The sequence below is a fragment of the Cydia splendana genome, chromosome 19 (assembly GCF_910591565.1).
Source record: "Cydia splendana chromosome 19, ilCydSple1.2, whole genome shotgun sequence".
Lineage (NCBI taxonomy): Eukaryota > Metazoa > Arthropoda > Insecta > Lepidoptera > Tortricidae > Cydia > Cydia splendana.
In genome coordinates, this window is record NC_085978.1 from 4,774,689 (window position 1) to 4,787,855 (window position 13,167).

The 13,167-nt window shown below is 36.4% G+C and overlaps 1 protein-coding gene across 1 annotated transcript in view; it reads left to right on the top strand.

The window, feature by feature from the left end:
• Window positions 1-13,167, top strand: part of LOC134800279 (unconventional myosin-XVIIIa-like) — a 142,109-nt gene that overhangs the window by 59,976 nt on the left and 68,966 nt on the right. The gene's annotated exons all lie outside the window — the stretch shown is intronic.

The following is a 13,167-nucleotide window of genomic DNA, read 5'->3' on the forward strand; positions in this document are numbered from 1 at the left end:
AGCTAGCGGACCGGGCGGCCATATTAAGACAAATATTCCAAATAGATTATCTTTTCGAGTGTGTCGAGTTAGTAAATGTGCCTAAACTAACTGGGCTAACTGTACACGAAAAAAGACTATACTAAAAGCTTTTAAAATGTAAATTTATACTGGGTCAAGCAAATCATGTCAGTAGAAAAAGGCGCGAAATTCAAATTTTCTATGGGAAAATATCCTTTCGCGCCTACATTTTTCAAATTTGCCGCCTTTTTCTACTGACAAGATCGGCTTGACCCAGTATAAATTAGATTTATTCCAATAGGTGTCTGTGTCAAAAGCATTTTGTAGTAGCTGGTTTGTTAGTGCACGACACCTTGCATTTTGAGACTATGCGCTGAAACTTGGCACAGTTGATTGTTAGCTAGTCTTGAGCAGATACAGACCGGGAGCCGTGGAGAGCCACCTCTCATTTAGTGGGGGGAGGGGGAGAAGTTCGGCGCCGCCGCGCTTCACTTGGAGCAACATTTCTCTAAAACTATACCTATTAGGGCATGTGATATATCATTTTCGGATAAATTAAGGATGAGAAATCTATTTTTAGAACAAAAACAATGCACTTACTAACAAAAAAAAGCATAAAGTAGAAAATACTAAAAAACGAATTTTAGCTTTTTTTATAATTACCATTTTTTTTAAAAAGCGTTGCAGGTATCTGAAAACAAAAAATATAGTCGTAAAGCTACATTTATTACGTTTAAAAGAATATATGGTTTATTATACAAATCTGTTGATAAATGGGAGATAAAAAATAATATTAAGCGTGAGTCAGAGTGATGATACCTGCAACGCTTTTAAAAAAAAAATGGTAATTATAAAAAAAGCTAAAATTCGTTTTTTAGTATTTTCTACTTTATGCTTTTTTTTGTTAGTAAGTGCATTGTTTTTGTTCTAAAAATAGATTTCTCATCCTTAATTTATCCGAAAATGATATATCACATGCCCTAATAGGTATAGTTTTAGAGAAATGTTGCTCCAAGTGAAGCGCGGCGGCGCCGAACTTCTCCCCCTCCCCCCCACTAAATGAGAGGTGGCTCTCGATGTCTCCCGGTCTGTATCTGCTCAGGACCAGCTAAGAACCAACTGTGCCAAGTTTTAGCGCATAGTCTCAAAGTGCAAGGTCCCCATACAACGGTGTGCACTAACAAACCAGCTATAGCTCGCGATAAGGCATACAATATAAGTAATATAAGCACAAAATACCATTCTTATCAAAAGCTCTCTTTGTTTGAGCTTCGTCTTGTATGAGTTTGTTGTGAACTTAACTGATAAGATAGCACACATACATTTAGAAGACGTTCTATGTAATCGTTTAAGAACAAAAGAAGAGATTGTCTTTTATTTCAGGGCTTGTTCAATGTTACTTATTGCAACCGAAAATAAACCAGCAGAGACCAAAAATCGGCTTAGAGTCTGTGCGGAAGGATAAGAGTCGTGGAATGTATGAGGCCCAATACATTCTCTTTCCGAACAGACTCTACTAATATTTTCAGAACTAGAAAAGATTAAAAGAGTAGTGTTCGTTGGTGACACTAGTGATTGCTCCTAATGGGCAATACAAAGTCGAGATCCTTTTAAGATCTGGTAGTAGGTACTTAACTTTAGAACGCCGCAGAACACTAGATGGTCCACACCCAGAGTTAATCAACTGTAATTAGCGCAAAATCGCGGCCATTATTCCTTATAGAAGCGTGAAACTAAAATAAAACCGCCCCAAAGCCGTCTGAGTATTTACTCTATAAATAAAGGTTGCCGACATAATGGTACTATTAATTAATTCTTGCATCGCCATTCGGATCTCTTTGTGGAATACTGGAGATTCCGGCGGTCTGATGGTTTTGTGATAAAAAAATATACGTATTTTAATGTGTATAATCCTAGTTGCATCAGGACTTTAGGGATTTATATGGATGTAAATAGGATGAAAGATTAGGCGAGTACGTACCTACCTATCCTATCTGAAATCAATAAATAAATCAAATCAAATCAATCAAAGTTATAAACTACTTAAGTAGGCTGTTTATTATATTAATTTGAAATTCGTAGGATGAAACCAGCGTTTTTCAGTGGTTATTTTAAATGTCAGACTTCTACCGGGTGTGGCCTGTAATACGAGCAAAAAATTTAAATGTAAGCTGTACTCCTCATACTGACCAACATTTGTTCAGCTACTTTTAAATAACTTGTGGTTTGATTAATAATACACTTTAAAGTTTATTCTAAGACGCAATGTATTGCGAATTTTGTTATGTTTAAGGCGTGACAAGCAACGTCAATCATAATGATATGGCGTGGCGATGGCGTGCATTGAAGATAATATTTATTTTGTATGAAAAATAGGGACTCTAAATACTTCATAATTTTTAAAAGTTGTTGAACAAAAGTGTCACCGTTTGAGGCGTACAATCTATGTTTTAATTATTTGCTCGTGTTACAGGCCACACCCGGTATAAAATTATGACGAAATAACAGTTGCACTGCGTATGCTATCAAAATCGTTGCAGACTTTGTTGGTCTAACTCTATTCACTTTTGTAATCTCCACTTTGGTAATGCGACATATTGCGAATAAAATGACTAAATATACAAATTTTACAATACGTGTATACTTTTAATTCTACTTAGGAAAAATATTTAAAAACTCTGTGTTTAAATATTTTAAACATTGGTCTGCGCATTGTCACATATGAAACTAATTCCATACCATTAGGGTGGCGACCGATGGAGTGTGAATCCGTTCCTTGCCGCCTTTGTCCCAGTGTTTAATTGACTGACCGGGGGTATAGGGTTATGTTGAATTGTTGCTATTGTTGTTTGATTTGTCAATGATATTGGGAAGTGGAGTGTAAAAAGCTGGGTAAAAATCGATGAGAATCGAGTTCAATATACACACCGCCAGTGCTACAAATTCGGATCGTATTAAATATCAATATTATTGTCATATTCGCAGCTGTTACAGGTCATCTGAAGAGAATGTATGAGATTTATGTACATAAGTATATATGGAGATACCATACTTAGGAGCGTTTTACACAATACTTAGCCTTTTACTTAAAATATGATCTACGCAACATGAATTATGCACCTTGACTGTCTACTTACTTAATTTTTATAATATAAGAGGCAAACGAGCAGACGTATAGCCCGATGGTAAGCAATTACCGCCGCCAATGAATATCTGCAACACCAGAGAGGTTGTAAGTGCGTTGACGGCCTTTGAGATGGGAGTACTTTGATGACCCAAAACCTTTAAAAATAAAATAAGTATATGAAAAGATCAAAAACTCCTAATCATCACTCTAAAATAATTATCAATAGATATATCATACTTAGATACTTAGGTACTTAATTCCATATGTTAGTTTTTATGTGATTTAAAAATAAACAACTAAAAAGTCGCAACTTTATAATCACTTCTCACAAATCTCAAACCGCTCTTAAAACCTACACCTGGGTCCACCCTAATCTGCATCGCTCGTACCTATCTCGCGAGTCTCCTCTAAGCGTAAACAGTTAAAATCCACACCGTGCTCGTCGCGCACGCGCCGGCGCTATAACCGACGCGCGAACCTAATTCTATTCGAATTTCAAATTTGAACTTTTAACAGTTTTTATTTAATGAGTGTTTTATAAAGTGCCAGTGTGAAATTGTGGTTAGTGTTTTTTTATGTGGTTAAGAAATAAATAACAAGATATTTTTGCTATGTTACGGTGCAGATCGACGTTGACAACAATTGTCAAGCTGCTTGACAGCTCTAGTTTCTTGACAGGCTACCGTAACAATGTCTGAGTGACATTTCTATGCTCTCGTGCTGTTACACACAAATTCGTTGTGACACAGTGATTAATTCTACGCGTTACTTGCCTAATTGATTAGGTAACGGACTGGAAGATTAACTTGTACCGATGTTGTGCATGTTTTTGAGATTAGTCTCCATTTTGTAATATATTGACGAATTCGCGAATGTAAATGAAATGACAGTCGTAAAATATTTATGTTACTTGCCGACCGTTATTTAGAAACACATAATGACTAAGTTGTGTAAAGTTATCGTCATAATATATTCATTATCATTTTAATCGCCAGCTTGCATACCTATGTGCAGGCCTCCAAAAGGTTTAGGGGCTATATCCACTCAAATTGGGTACCTACTTCACATACCATGTTGTTTGTTCTCATCAATGTTTTCTGAAGTTTTTTCTTCACCGGAAGCCAACTGAAGAATAACAAATGACATTTTGTACATGATTTCCGAAAAACTTATAGCTCAGTATGTACTGTGTGTAATTTTATGTACATTATTGCTTTTTCAAATTGTTCAGATTTAAAAGACAAACTTATTTTTGCTCAATACAAAAATAAGTTTGTTCTAATTATTTTAACCTAGGTAAAAATAAATTCCTAGGCTTTGACGACGGGGCAGCCCTAACCAACCACTACCATTAACGAACCTCTCTTCATATAGGTATCTTTTCCTTGTTGTAGTTTAAATAAACTTGTTGTTGCGAAAAAAAAAAATAACTTATGTAAATATTGACCACTTCCTATTAACCGGTTCAGCTGAAATTTGGAGCAATTCCTTCTGCTGATCTGATAGGAAGCTGATCTGATGATGCAGTCGGAAGGTAGCATCGAGTTTAGGTTCATTAGAAAGGTCACGAGAAATACTTGATAAATATATAAATAAGAATAGTTAAGTAATAAATTTAGTTTTTTTGTAAAGCAAAGAACAGTTCGCATTGCGTCCTAACCCATCCCCGCCAAGTATTTATATCCCGCAAAAACTTCAATTAATGGTCCAGTGATGCAGTGATACCGTCTCGGCGCGCCTGGAACGAAACTGTGCTCCTATAAAAGGCACAGGATTTACTGGCTCGACTTGGCTTGACTGGCCTGTGGCTCGTGCCGGCCTATTTCCGTGCTCGAGCCAAATGGGATTAGACCTAATTTAAATGGAATTGCAGATATCGCGTTACTAATGCGAAGAATGTCTTCGTCTTAATTATGGACTGGGATTATGATGATTTTAAACGTGCATGTGTGCCTACTGATACCATTACCTATCAAGGCTCATCATACATACCTACTTCATATGGATAGCTTCGTATTTCAAACCTCGACGAATTGGGGGTATAGCTACTTAACGCGACCATCATTAATTGGTAACGCCGTGGGGTTAACAACTGTAAAGGTTTTTATAGGTGGCGCTAGCAAAGGTTTTACCTGTCTCTAGTTCTGTTCAATGAGATTGGTCCGAAAGGGCTAACTTTCAGGTCACAAATTTCAAAATAAACAAGTATTTGACACTATTCGTAGGATTGACATGTAAAATCTATGGTGGCAAAATCTGTAAATACTTCCAAAAGATAAAAGAAATTATACATTTTTTTTAAATCCTATACCATACTCTAGTTGCTTGCCATTCTTAATGTCCTATTACCGTCCATTAATTATCTTAATATGTATTCATCTTTATATTCGTTTGTAATAAAAACAGGTAATACTTATTGAGAAATAAATGAATCTAAATCTAATCAATAGTAAACCGTAGGTAAACTAGATTCCCGAAGGCTAACGATTGGAAATAAATAATTAGTGCAGTTAACTATTATGGTCACCTTAAGACAACATGTGGTCAACCGTGATCATGGACCGATTAACTCATTTTATCTCGTCATATGTTTATTTCTCGAGCAGTTTGAGTTTAATGAAACATGGCTTCATTAAAAACCCGGCCAAGTGCGAGTCGGACTCGCGCACGAAGGGTTCCATGCCACCGCAAAAAACGGTAAAAAAATCACGTTTGTTCAGTTTGTTGTATGGGAGCCCTTAAATATTTATTACTCTATGTTTTTAGTATTTGTTGTTATAGCGGCAACAGAAATACATCATCTGTGAAAATTTCAACTGCATGCCTGGCTATCACGGTTCATGAGATACAGCCTGGTGACAGACAGACAGCCGGCCGGACAGACGGACAGCGGAGTCTTAGTAATAGGGTCCCGTTTTTACCCTTTGGGTACGGAACCCTAAAAACAGGGAGTTTATCAGATCAATGTCCAATATGGCATGCAATATTTAAGATTATTATTTTATCTTCATCGAAAACGTCAACTACTCAGGTTATTTAAATGATTATATTGACGCAAGAAGACAAAAAATGTTGCTTGTAAATAAGTACCTACCTACCACCTATCTACCTATACTTTTTTCCTACAAAATACCTCTTAAATTAACTCGTGAAGTTTTCAATTTGTCACTATCTTACTGACTTATTTCCGAATTTTCTTTATTCGTGTATAATTGACTAGGCTTTTTAAAAGGTTATACAGGTTAAAGTTATTGACATGTACTGGAGTTCAAGCGTCCAAGTCCAAACGTATGCATTCGGTAAGTGGAGTGTTTGCTCAAAAATTTCACTGCACTCGAATACCGCCCACGGCCAGCCAATACTACGAATGTCACTTGGACTTTACCGGAAAGGAACTAACTTAAAATATTTGTCATTGAAATTAATGACGTTCGTTTTGGACAGAAGGTTTAAGTTTTAATAGAGAATTGATGTGGGCGAGATGCTTTTTCTTAAAACCCACTTGAACTATGACTTCCTATAGATACGTGTTAGGAGGCAAATGTAAAAGGAAATTGTCAAACATTGATAGTACCTATAAATAGAATATGTGACAGTCAATAATCATTATTCTATATCTTTCCTTAGCATTCAGCTATAACTTTATTCGTTTGTCCGGTTTCTTTTGTTCAGTGTATAATAATAACACAGATAATTATAATGAAACTTATGAAGATCGTTTTCAATTACAAAAATTCACAAGTTAAAACAGAAAATCTCACGTATAGAAAGTATTATTGATTGGCAATTAGCATTGTTGCGTTTTTATAGTCAAATTCTCTAAGATAACCTTTCATCAGCCCTTAACCCACAAAAGAAAACGTTATGGTATAGGTCATCATAGACATCCATAACTTAGACCGAGCAGATAAATTGTATGTATTTGTATTCGTCATTCCTTTTATCCAATCGAGATGACGAATACCTGTTGTGCCTGTTAAACTCAGAGGGCCTTCCGAGAAAAACGAAAAGCAAAATTTCTTTATTTACATATGTCTATCGTTCGGAATATGCAAGAGTGATAGACAGCAGGCATTTCGAAAATTCAAATTTCGTTATCCAAATTTCAACTATCGTATTTTCGCAGTAGGCCCTCTGGTATCTGGGCTAATGTTAAAACAACAGCATTGATATGTTGGTTCAGTCGAGTGTCAACTGATTAACTGCACCTGCCCGGAGCTTGTTCCTTAATGTTGTTCCACCAGATATTTCTGTACCTACAATTCTCTAGATTTGAATCAGCAGTACCTGAGCAGTACCTGAATCAGTATTTTTTGAAGTGAGTTTTATACATTGTTCTGTCTAATGTGTCTTTAAAGGTCAAATAGGAGTTTAGCATGCTCAAGTCTCCGATTATTTGAGCATATTTCAATAGGTAGAGAATTATGTTGCGAGAGGGCTGATTTAGTTAGACGGTGCGCGAACTCGCATGCGATTTTAGCTACATTGCGGACTGTTGGTTACGTCCAATCCAACCGACCGATCAAAACCCGCAATGTAATGAAACTCGCATGCAAGTTCTCGCATCGTCTAAATGAGCCCAGTGGCAACACACGGTCGTATTTGCAGAAATTTGGTTCTGCACATCTCTTTGCTGTACCTACATAGTAGGTAGATGTAGGTAGTTATTTGTGCAAAAACATCCAAGTAAGTTGTTGACTTCCGAATTTCGTGCGTCACTTTCGCTGTCACCGTCATTCAGAAGTACAACAATTAAAAATTCACGCTAATTTCGGCATAATATTAGTGAAACTATGTTGCAAAACGTATGTTGTCTCATTGTGTAGCTCCAGCTGTGAAATTCGAGTATTGTACTTGAGGCGTAGGCGGCGCGGGGGCTTTGTTTTCTCCCATGCTAATTTATGATAACTCAATTTAAATTGCATTGATGTTGTTTAAAAACCGATCTTGCGTCCGACGCATTCGAAACTATAGATTTATCATAGACAATTCTATTTATTACTCATAGTTTTCAAATATTCACAAATCAAAAATTATATTATCTCTTTAAAATTTTGTTGGTGACAGAATTTTTTTCCACCAAATATCACTTTATCACCAGCGTCTTAAGTGTATATTCCCATTTATGTCGCGCCTTTGTCGACCGGATCTTTGTCTCTATTTCGGTGCGGAACTCCGATGGTGCCCAATAAAACGTCAGCTTCGATATCCGTTCTTCTGGTGTTTATTTTAGTCCATTAAAACGCGACGCTGCGAAAGTTGCATCTATCCACAGATCTTCACTATTTAATTTATTCATTAGCGCAGTGTGAATTCCCGTTTTCTTACCAAATCAATTTATGCAATTTGGACATCTCTATTTATTGGAACGCGAGTTGCGTTTGTTACCATAGTCAAATCAGAATTGCTTTTATGATGGCTTTTTAATATCTTGTTTTCGTAATGGAGTTGCGACCTAGCTTAGTAATTGATATCCAACTATACAGGATTATCTACTGTGTGTACACAATTATTATAATTGGGCGGTGATGCATCTGCTAAGATATCATCAATTGCAAATATCACTTGAATTACTGGTTCATCTAAAACTAGTCTCATGAATGGTAATAATTTTTTGTCTGCATCTCACCTACATTCATTTCAATTCTTAATATTTTTGCATTATTTTTTTTTTACATGCTTTTACTCAGATTCACTTTGTATGTTTAATTGGTTATGTAAATTAGAACTACTTCCCAGTGTTTGATTGAACAAAAATTATTCCTTGTGTGTGAAACAGGTATCATTTCAGCATTTTAATGTTTGTGTAACCGCTATTTCATTTTACAATGAAGTCTTACATCTAAGTACCTAAGATTTTCCACCGCAACACACAGTAACAAATACATTTGACATTTGCCATACCCCACGGGCGATGTGAAGGATAACGAGTCAGAATTACCGATATTACTGTCTTGTACATCGATTCGTTGCATTGTCTTACCTCTGTCCTATCCATACTCCTTAGGAAAGAAAAGGACGTATGACACTAGACTTGACATAGAAATTCTACGTTTTGAAATATGAATACGTGTATGCTAATAAGCAGGTGTTGCGATTACGATTAGCATTTAAATGACGGGTGTATAAACAGTAGTTGAGATGTAATGAGTGACGTGATTTATAAAAATATTGTTTTAACTTTTTTTTTTCTTGTAGACGAAATGAAACTCGAGGACCGGATACATAAAAGTAAAAGCCACAAACCCACGCGAATAATTAAGTTAGGTCCGTAGTTTGGTATACATGCAACACAAGAAATGTCCCTAAATCTATTTACCTTAGTTTCTGTCTTTAGTATAGGACAGACATATCATTAATTGTTTCTCTTCTCTGCTCCGCTGGATTACAACCAATGCAATTGGTTGATTTCCGCACGTCTCTCATCTCTGCCTCAGTGGAAATGCAGCCTAAGGTATCTATACCTACTCTGACGTAGACACTGATAGTGTTCCAAAGCTCATCAGTGGACTCCTGCGATACGCACACTTTTATATTAAGCCAGATAAAACTGTCGATAGATGTTCATGAGATAATTATCTCGATTGTAAGAGATAAGCATCACAGGCTTTTGCGTCTATTACAGTCGATAAGATATAAGCAATGATACTGTCTACATTAAATAATGATATGCTAATGAGAAGGTAAATCTTATTGAAAAGCTCCTCGTTCTGCCCGCATTGGTAAATGCAACCGGTGATTAACCCAAAGGGTTAAGCTATATTAAAATCAAGTTTCCCTTAAAGGAAGCGATTATCTGATATCCTGAAAAGGAACGCGCATTCTAAGTAGGCATAGCTTCAAAAATCCGTGGTTAAACAACTCCTCCCGAATTCCAGATGCAATTGTTTTGTTTTAATATTTCTTGTATAAATAAATAAATAAATAAATATTAGGGGACATCTTACACAGATCAAACCTAGCCCCAAACTAAGCAAAGCTTGTACTATGGGTACTAGGCGACGATATACATACTTGTATAGATAAATACATACTTATATACATAGAAAACAACCATGACTCAGGAACAAATATTAGTGTTCATCACACAAATAAATGCCCTTACTGGGATTCGAACCCAGGACCATCGGCTTAGCAGACAGGGTCACTATCCACAACATATATATATGAATATATGTATATGAACATATATATGTATATGAACAATATGTTTTATTAATATAATATTTGCTCAAGAAATTGCATAGGCTCTAGAAAATCGACCCATTTCGCCGTGACTTGGATGGTCGAGTAGTTTAGGCATCCGCCGCGAATGCAGAGGACGCTGGTTCGATTCCAGCCCTGGGAATTGGAGGTCTTGGTTAAGTACTTTTTCTTTCGTGTATGATTATTTCAGTTCCTTTATAATTTATATAGTAGTGTTTCTATAGGTACTTATAATAACACAAATCAAACTCTGCACTCTCCAAATTGGCTTTACACGCAACAATATGTGATGTGTTCTATTATTTAAAAAACTAAAAATTTGAGAAATATGTCGGGGCTACCTCTTATTAAACTTGGACTCAGTCACTTTAAGAATGCATAGTGGCTTTCGAACCATCAACCGATGTGTCGTTTGATTTAAATTTTCACCAAATATTTAATTAAGCCGTTCGTTTTGACTTTTATTTTATACGAGGCCGTGCCGCCTCATGGTACTCACGATGGTGTCATTTAAATAGGTACTGGATTAAGCGCGTAATTCTAAGAATAAAACAGACCATTGTGGTTTGCGGTTACTGTTAAATTGAAATGGTTTAATTTAAATACCTACAATGTAAGCCCACCGGTACTATGTCTGGCTACTTCGAAAAGGATAACATGAAAAACCTTGGGCGATATTAAATCAACAAACTGTTCTGCAGTTTGGTGAAATTTCAAGGCTGCAAAATTTGTTTATTGTGTATTGTTAGAAAATAAACTAAAAAAAAAGTAAAAAAACTTGTAGTGATAAACTAACACCACTACCTACTGTGCTGCAGTTCCCACGAATATGATTTACTTAGTCATTTTATTTTTATTTTTATTTTATTATTGGGAGCCTATAATGTCCCACTGCTGGGCAAAAGCGTCCCCCCACTTTTTCTAGCCTTCCCGATCCTGTGGAGTCTCTGGCCATTCCTTTAAAAAGGAGTCTAACTCGTCTCGCCATCGCCGACGTGGTCTGCCAAATCCTCGTTTTGAGCTGGGCTGCCACTCTGTGGCGATCTTGGCCCACAGCTCACTCGGCATTCGGCAGACATGACCAGCCCAGTCCCACTTTAATCATAAATAGTGGAAACAAATACCTAGATACAATATGGCCGTAGCCACAGTCACTTGCACGGACACAGTCGTTTGCACGTCAAAAGCCAAGTTTAACATATTCTTTGCTGACGATGGCGATGCTCAGATGCCCTCAATGTCGCCACGGCGTCGTCTACGTGTCGTGCCCGTCCCTGTCGGTGTAAACCAACCGCAAGCCCACGCGTGTCGTTAATTTAATGAATTTTAATGCATCCTCACTATAATAAGCGGTGATATTTATTCGTTACTGCATTATTTACGATATTCAATTATAATTAATTCTTAGAAGACGTGATCGCGGCCGGCTCAATCGCGGTTAGGCTCTTTAATTAATTATTTTTAAAATAATAAAATTTAATAATAGACAATTTTATTATGATAATGAAGTTAGTTTTATCGGGTTCCCGTCTTAATATCACACTATATGTTCAATTTGATAGAATGAACTATAAACTGCTTCACCTACACGGCTACCAGGCCAGGCTACCCAAAGTCACACATTCTTAAATGTTCTCTGTAATGTTCATTGACTCTTTTTTATGGGACATTTAATTGATTATTTTTTTTATAATTCAAACTTTTACTCGCGATTTCGCCCACATTCCTTAATCGAATTCGCATACAAAACTTTTACCCCTTGATTTTTGACCCTCTTACGTATAGAATAAATACTGATCTACCGAGTACCAAGATTTGTCAAATACCAGGTTCCTATATGTGCCAAATTTCATCCAAATCCGTTGACCATTCTCCGCGTCACAATAACAAATGTCTCTCAAACTTTTACGTGTACAATATTACATCGTAAATTAGGTATTTTGTGTTCTCCGTGCGGAAAGCGTAACGTCAACTTTCGAAGCGCTAAACGAAGTGGCCGCTTTCCGGTTCCGTCGAACAGAAAAATAGCATACACACCTCGGCCAGTAATACAATATAATATACCTACTACATATTTCGATCTTATCAAACTTCGAAACTGCCATCCACAGGGCCCAAAAAACCCAAATAAAAACTATAATATATAATTGAATAGCAACATGATTACGATTAGTATTCAACGTGTGAGCGTAAAATCTGTCGGCATTGTCGATCGGCCGTTGCATAAATTATTCCACCCTGTTTTGCGCCCGCGCCGCGCCAAGGACTCACACAGGCCAATTCGAACGCACGCTGACATCAGATTGATATTGGAATCATCTTAGCTATCGTGCGTCTCGCCCGCGCCAATACGTGTACGGATATGTACGAGCGAAAAACACTATAACTAAATAAAATGATTCAAATATGTTCGTTCGAATTGGACTGCCAGCGGATTTTACGAGATCTTTGCCGTCGAACGGAAATTTAGCTAAGGAATTTATTTAGTGTCAATTTGGGCTGATATTTTAGGGTTTTGGAGACAAAAATAAAATGAAATCATATTTTTCCCGTTTGGTCAATGGCCACGCTCTTGAACTTTTCAACACTTAAATATTATAAAAATAACGACGATGAGCGAAAAAACAAGTATCTAATGTTGGTTTAAAAAATTTAAGTGATCTTAGCAAGGATTGCTTAAAAAACATATATTAAATATAAGTAGATATTATTATTTTAAGGATGACACTTAGGTACCCATATCAATGTATGATTTTTACATAGGTAGGTAATTAATTTGATTAAATTGTTTACAAAGTTAAAGCCCTAACTTGCCTAAAATTTATGAGAGTCAC